Here is an 8,447-nt window from a genome sequence, read left to right as displayed (position 1 = left end):
GGGTCCATAAAATACACATGGCGACTAGTGAAACTAAGTTTATTCATCCAAGAGATTACCGCACATTTCTTTTCAGTGTGCCTAGCTGGAATATTCGGTATAGTCAATAGCACGGAGCAAAAATCTGAATGGTATATCCTTGCCTTATCATCTATTAGAGTTCAATGGAATAGATGTTGCTCATGCCAAACTAATTAGAGCCATGCTTTCACGTACATCACGCATCATTGTCAGAGGCGCAACAACCGGTATCCGGTCTAAGCCTGCCTTAGTAAGGAGCTCTTGACATCCCGGTTTTGCGTCGAAGTGCACCAATTCGATATCCTTGAAAGCTGTCTGGCATATTAACTTACGCCGTCACTCCATCTCAGGTAGGGTCTGCCTCGTTTTCCTTCTCTACCATATAGACTTTCCGGGCTGGATCATCCTCACCTATACGGGTTAGGTGGCCCGCCCACTGCAACCTATTGGGGCGGATTTCATTCGTGGTATCGCTCATAGGTTTGATTGTTATCGAGGCTGCGGATCGTCGATCTTCATGTAAGGGGCAAACAATTCTTCGGAGGATTCTTCTTTCGAACGCGGCCAAGAACCCAGTTCTCCGAGGAACATATAAGCACTGGCAAGATCATTATCTTTTACAGTAAGAGCTTTGCCCCTATGGTGAGACGTTTCGAGCGAAACGGGTTTTATTAGTTAAAATAGATTTTGTTGGCGGCCAACAACCGTGCGCGGATTTTATCGTCGTAGCTGTTATCAGTTGCGGTTTTCGACCCTAGATAGAAGAAATTTTCAATGGTCTCAGAGTTGTAGTCTACTATCTATATTGTTTTCGTTTGATGTTGATCATTCTTTGGTTTTTGGTGCTGACTTTGCCACCATGTACTTCGTCTTGCCTTCATTAATGTGCAGCCCAAGGTCTCGCGCTGCCTGCTCGATCTGGATAAAAGTAGACTGTACTTATCGGGTTCTTCTTCTCATTATGTCAAAATCTTTAGTGTAGGCCAGTAGTTGGATGGACTTGAAGAGAATGGTGCCTCTTGGATTAACATCTGCACAAGGGAATTTCAAATCGAAAAGTTAAAGAGACGTCGTCATAAAATGTGGAGAATTATGTCGATTGATCAAATATCCTGCAACATTCTCATCCTAAGAAAGTGGATTAATTACGTACTTCTTTGGCAGCCAGAAATACTTCACTGAACTTTATGTCCATGTAAATCGTTATCCCCAACTGATATGTGTATTCACTATTCGCATTTAATTTGAATAAGATGATAATTCACTAGAACATGACACATTATAATTTTTTTCTTCTTACACATTCTAAGAACATAGCATAACTTCGTAAAACAAAGATCAGCTACTTTATCTGATGGTGTGTCTTTAGAATGCAAAATTACGAGTAGAGAGAGTAAATTAGTTTTTCTACCAAGGAGAGTAACCTTTTATCATTTAGATTTCAATTAGGGAAAAACAAGGGGTGTGCATTACGGTTTTGCTTAGATAGGTAATGCATAGATAGCAGCGATGTCTGACAGACAGGTTATATACATTTGGCCATAATACATTGTATTCTCACATTCAGCTGCATAATTTGCAATAATTTGCAACAAAACATTTCCCTTTCATTACAATCCAAACTTAATCTTCCTCACCAATCTTAATGAAATGCGTATAGCAGTAAACCTTGCTCTTCATGTAGCTAATTGCGTCATGAGATGACATATCCATCTAAAGAGCAGACCACCCACGAAATCCGGAACCGATTCACAGTGGGGCACCCTTTTGAGTGCATAAACACATAACACCTTTAATGTCCTAATCATCAAATCCAGACGAACCAAACATCGTAAATGCATTTCACTAAGCCTCGTAGCCATTACTCCATTACAGTGTGCCATTATTCTGGCTCGGGTGCATTGCGACTTTCTGGGTTCAAAGTAAATTTCACATAAAGTTGGGAGTAGTATGAGAGGCCGGAACATAAACTGTAACGTAAACATGCAACTTTGGGCCACACACCGAGGTACATACAAGTGACGCTCCTCAGGCAGATTAAATGACTTGCAGGCGGCATTGTTTTGACACCGTGTCACGGAGAGCTTGCACCCACGCATAATTATGGATCCAGCACACATACCTTGGATCGGCATACTTTGTCCAGATGTAAGTTGTGTTAACCCCTCACGATACTATCTTCACCCAAGCTTTAAAGATGCGAAATAATTATCGCCAAATGGACACGACTCACGGAATGAACTTTTCTTCTTACATTTTTTGAAAAGGAACATTCAATTTCTTGAATGTGTCAGTCAAATCTGACGCTACCAATTGCATTCAGTGTATTCTGACAAGTAAGCCGATATTTGCCTTAAGTGAAATCTATAATTACAATTATTAAATTAACAGTTAACGATACTATGGTCATGTTCGCAATATATTTTAAAAGAAACGTACCACTTTATGATACCAAAGCTTCATGAACCTTAGCTGCTGTCAGGACACCTAGCTATTGGATGATTAAGACTGTATTGTAAGGTTAAACAAAGGAACCAGATACGCGAAGGACATATGGCACAAAGTATCAAATTTATAAATAACTAACAACCGACTTCATGCACGCATAGATTGTGACACAAATGTGTAGTGCGTCTACTCGACCAAGCTTTCCGCATTCAGCCTTGACTGATTTTGTGCGGATCACATCTCCCGCTCTTAGCCGAAACCCCAAATCCAGGAAAAAGCCTACACAACCTCTGAAAACAATATACCAAAATGGATTTCTATTACCACAAACAACTGGCCACACGAAAATACACTGGCGCACCAAGAATGCGACCTGCACGTCAACGTCTGATGCGAGAATGCAGAATCGCGTCATAATATCGTTTTGGGGTTGCTTTTGTGATAACCACAATGTCGCACGCCGGGATACCCCTTTTAACATTATCCCCGAACGCATTTATTTCTGTTCTCGAATCTTGCATTTCCCGCAATTTTCGCACCCTTCCCTCCAGAGTACGCTTACCGGATCCAGATCCGGTGTCCGAAGCGCATTCTGTAGAGAAGCCTAAAATGCATTCCCATGTTCAAAACGCAGTTTAGATTCCAGATCAGGATTCTCATTGTGAAGATTTTAATGTATTTCACCATGGAAAGAGGAGAGCATTCATAGGCTCGATTCTCGGGGTTTTGGGTTTGATTGTCACTTGTTTTGGGGTTTCCGGGACATGTTGGGTTAGATGCGTGTTTATTATTGTTACCTCTTGGTAGAGGGTATTGGTAGGTAATCGTTAGAAGCTATAGTTCAGTGCATGCAGTGTGAGGTTTTCGAATAAAAATTGGAAAGTGTATTGTTAGTGATATGCACGATTGCTTTCATGTACTTGATTGGCAGCCAATCCTATTACTTTTGAAGAAATCACATTTAAATAATCTACATAAATTGAACTACCAGATGCTAACAGCGTTGCGAAAAATAGAACATAAAATGAGATACGACTCCTACTCAGTTGTTCGGATAACCTACGGGCCTCCTGCCTTCGCACAGTTACTAATATTAAACCATTTATCATCATATCCCAATATATAATATGTATGCCTCCTGTTTACTCCTTTGCGTAGTATAGGGCTACGATGAGACTGCGTTTCAGTTACATTATCGTCACACGTAGTGCTGTGCTCGTGATATTCTTTCAGCAGCGGAGACCTAATTTACTTTAAAATGGCTAAAGTTATTAGCATAAAATTTGGTGTGAATATGTCTACAAAACCCATCATATATGGTGGCATCCTTTTCTGCTGAAGTTAAAGGATGTCCCCATATTTGTAAAAGAGGGATGTTTCACAGATTATAGTCAAGTAGGGTATCAGGGTATAGTCTGAGAACTACTCCGACTTCTAATATCCATCGGAGACTAGAAGCTACCGACACCCCAATTGCTGGTTCCGGTCTGGGTAGGGGAAAGTTGAAGCCTCTTTTGCTAAGGCATCCGAGATTTCATTTCCCTCTACACCGCAATGACCAGGTACCCAGAGTAAATCCACTGTATTGAATCTAGAAACAGAATTCAGTCGGTTTCTACATTCCTGAACAATTTTTGAAGTGATCAAAGTACTATTCAACGTCCTCAATGCAGCTTGACTATCGCTACAGATTGTGATGCACCTGTCCTTCAACCGCTCATCCAGGTTGCCGCCATTAGGATCGCATCCCAAAGCTAAAGGCCACTTCTCATTTTTATTCTAGAGGTAGACTCTTGCTCCAGAATCATTTTCTGCCCTTGAGACATCGGTGTAGAAGACGTCAGTATATCCTGCCACGCATTCTCCTGGTTCGTCCAGTTTTCTCTGCATTTCAAGATAACATCATACCTTCTACCAAACAGATGTATGGGAATCTGAGAATCGGTAGGCATTGTGAAAACTAGATGCAATTCTCCCAATGACTCTTCCAATGCTTTGTACCGCCCACCTCCATTGTTTTCCCATAGATCTAATCGCATTAGTCTATGAGCTGCTCTCATTGCAGTGCTCTGAATAATAGAGGTGGCATAACACTGGAAAGTATGATAGAAACTCCGTCATGTTATTTACATAGCATGTGAATCCCAAGCCCAGATAAAGGAAGCGAGTTTGGAGTAATGGAGTAATGTACTTGTACCTCAGGAAAACAAAAATAAAATGCTGAGATAAAAAATAAAGTATAGTTGGAGTTATTCCACTATGCTAAATCCTACCCGATTTTTCTTGGTGGCAACCAAAAAAATGCATTGAATGTCATTTAAAATAAAACGAACGTGTTGATAGCTGTTAAGTCTTGGCGAGTACCGAGAAATGGGTTCTTGACGCATGGACGGCGTCAAGATGTAAGCAAATTAGTCCGAACGAAACAAATATGTGTCTGCACGCTAAATATTGGCACCTCCCCTACAAAGACTGAGGAATTCGGAAGAGCTCTTCGGAAAAAAGCCCACTGAAATTTTCGCTTCACAAGAAACCCGATGGTTTGGTGCCAAAGCTGCGACATAAAACTTCTCCATTTTCGTAGTCCCACACTCAGCACGGTGTTACCATTGCCATCTGAGAGGGTTTCCATGATGCCATTAAAGAAGTCAAAGGGCTCGATGACCGGCTGATGAAGTTCACCATTATACCACCTGATCGCACTATTCACTTCTTCACCACATATACACCGCAGATAAGTGAATATAGTGCCGAAAAAGATGCTTTCCGTCAACTTTTCGACGCATGTATTCTTGAGAGTTCAGCCGAACGCAGCAGGCGTCTTTGGACAGCAGCAGAGTGGTAAAAGTTTTTGAGAATTTTTAATTACAAATTTATTTTCTTTTTACAGGAGTGGTTACCTTTTAGGTACCCTTTAGTGATAAGCGTGGATAGTGTTAAGTTTTTGTGGGTAGAAAATAGTTTTTGTTTTTGAAGAATTTTTCAGCAGAAATCGTTATGGAGACGAGGGCCCAGAAAGCCCCAGAGGTCCGATTACTATCGAACCAATCCCAAGAAAAGCTAATCGCCAGTCTGCAACGCAGTCTGGACGAAATTAACAAGCAGCTAGCAGAACGAGGGTCTGACAGCCCGCATTATAAGCTTGCAGGAGTCAATAGACCTGCAAAACAGGGAGAAGAAAGAAAACGGCAAGCGTTTGCATATCGAGAGTCCACAAATGTCGGACTCTGAAAGTAACTCCTCATCGGAAAAGGAGATGTCCACCGACAACACGGACAACACCGCCACCGAGGAGGAGGAAGATGTGTACTTTCCACCTCTGCCGCCACCGAAACCAGTGCCAACCACTTTTTTTAAAAAAACCGTAGTGAAGTCACCGGAAAAGCCAAAGCCTTCAGGACAAGAAAGTCCTAAGGCTAAAAAAGCCGAAAAGGGCACGGTACCCGTGATTTTAAGGCAGCCATCAAAATGGCCAGCCATTGAGAAAGAGTTGCGGAAAAGGAAAATTAATATCCTTCACGCGAGGAGGATTCACCTGGGAGTGAGAATAACTCCAGAGCAGCCGAGCGACCACCGGAAGATCACTAAATTCTTTAGAGAAAGTGGAATTCAATTCCACACATATCTTCTCCCAGAAGAGAAGAACATCAACATTATAATCCGGGGACTCGAGGGAATAGCGCCCGAAGATATGAAGGAAGACCTTGAGGATCAGGGCTTCCATCCTATAGAGTGCTTCTTCATAAAAATGAAGAACGGGCCCTCCAGACTACTAAAGGTGTTAATGCCGAAAAACGAAACCGGCATATACAATGTCAAATCGATCTGCCACCTGATTGTGAAAATCGAGTCCCAAAAACCGAGGACTTCCCAATCGCAGTGCCATAACTATCAGCAGTTTGGACACTCTGCGAACAACTGTTTCGCTGACGCACGTTGCGTTAAATGCGAGGGATCGCATCACTTTTCCAAATGCGAGAGGAAGCAGGAGCAGAAGGCAACCTGCACCAACTGCAAAGGGGATCATCCAGCCAGCTACGGCGGATGTCCAAAAAACCCTAAAAAAATAAAAAAAACCTTCGCCCAGATGGCGAAATCTAATTCTCCTCCACAGGTATCACAGGTAACACAACCAATCAACAAACCGACAGGAAAAACTCCAACAGCACCGAAAACTCCCTCTTCCTCAGCGAACCCGAAGCCTGTGCAAATGGATCAGGTGCTGAGCAGCATGCAAGCACAGATACAAAACATGATGGAGTCAATGATGACTAAAATTATCCAAAACCTGTTTAGCTCTCAGATCCCTCTAGGCAACCCAACTAAGATCCACCATGGTAAGCATTAAGCTTAACATTATCTCATGGAACGCAAATTCCGTAAAAGGAACAATGGGAGAATTGAAAGAATTTCTTTACGAGGCAGAAGTAGATATACTACTCATCCAGGAAACGTTCCTCAAACCAACAGACCCACTTAAAGTACCCAACTACGACATATATAGAAACGACCGACTTACTGGCCGTGGAGGAGGAACCGCAGTCCTCATTAAGAGAAGCATCGAGCATCACCGCCTGGAAACACCACTCATCACTGGAATGGAAGCTACAGTCATCGAGGCAAGGACAGGACCAGCTGATATAAAAATTATATCAGCCTACCGTCCACCATCAGCAGATAATTTTTCAGAGGACTTTCAACTGCTACTCAACGAGGACAAACCGACTTTTCTCGCCGGGGATCTGAACGCGCGTCATCGAGACTGGGGAGCAACCCGAAACACCAAAGCGGGAAGAGAACTGCTCACTTTCCTAAATGGAAACGAAGCAACTATTCACGCACCAGAGGAACCAACACATTATGGACGCAGCACGACCGGCATCATAATCGATGTGGCTATTACAAAGAATTACAGCAACCACATCACAATCAACGTGTTGGACGACCTCTCGTCGGACCACAAACCGGTGTTATTTTCAATATACAACATATATATTGAAAATACGCCGAAAATGATAAAAACCACCAACTGGGACACCTACCGCCACATTCTAAGACAATACACCACAACCTCAAAACTAGAAACTTCGGAGTAGGTATAGACAGAGATTCAAAACCTAACCGCCCAACTAACTTCAGCCAAGCAGGAGAGCACAACGGAGACAGAAGTAAACGACCAACAATACTTCCGGCTCCCAAGAAATATTAAAGAAAGAATAAGGGAGAGAAATCGCATCAGAAAAAGAGGAAGAATGACAGGAGATCCCAATCTGAAAAGAGAAGCGAATCGGCTCACTAACGTCATCAGAGATGACATTGACCGATTCAGGAACGAACAGTGGAAATACTTTCTCCAAAATCTAGAGCCGGGAAGCAACAACTTCTGGCGGCTCAGCAAATATTTTAAAAGAGGCTCGAGAAGACAAATGCCTACAATTCATGGTCCCAATAGCCTTGAATTCTATAAAGAGGGAAAGGCCGAAGCGTTCGCGGACTCACTTGAACTCCAGTTCAGGGAGAACACCGCATCGGACGACGAATCTGAAGAAGAGTACGAGTCAGAAACAGAGACACAAGATGACTCAACACAAAGAGAAGACTGGGAACTGCAAACAGATCAGGTGGAAGTCCAAACCATCATCCATGGACTAAGCAGCAAAAAAGCCCCAGGATGGGATATGCTTACAAACGAATGCATCAAGAATGCACCGAATAACATCGCCGAATCAATCACCGCAGTAATAAATGCAGTACTCCGTCTCAGAACATATCCAAAAGCATGGAAAAAGTCCATCATCATCCTTCTGCCGAAACCGGGAAAGAACCCAACCTTCCCACAGAACTGGAGATCCATCAGCCTACTTCCAACAATTGGAAAAATTGCAGAAAGGGTAATACGGAGCAGACTGCAGGATCAACTCAACGAGCTCAACATCATCCCAGAGGAACAATACGGATTCCAACGAGATCATTCATGC

The sequence above is a fragment of the Hermetia illucens genome, chromosome 5 (genome assembly GCF_905115235.1).
Source record: "Hermetia illucens chromosome 5, iHerIll2.2.curated.20191125, whole genome shotgun sequence".
NCBI classification, from domain to species: domain Eukaryota; kingdom Metazoa; phylum Arthropoda; class Insecta; order Diptera; family Stratiomyidae; genus Hermetia; species Hermetia illucens.
This window is presented reverse-complemented; position numbering follows the sequence as displayed.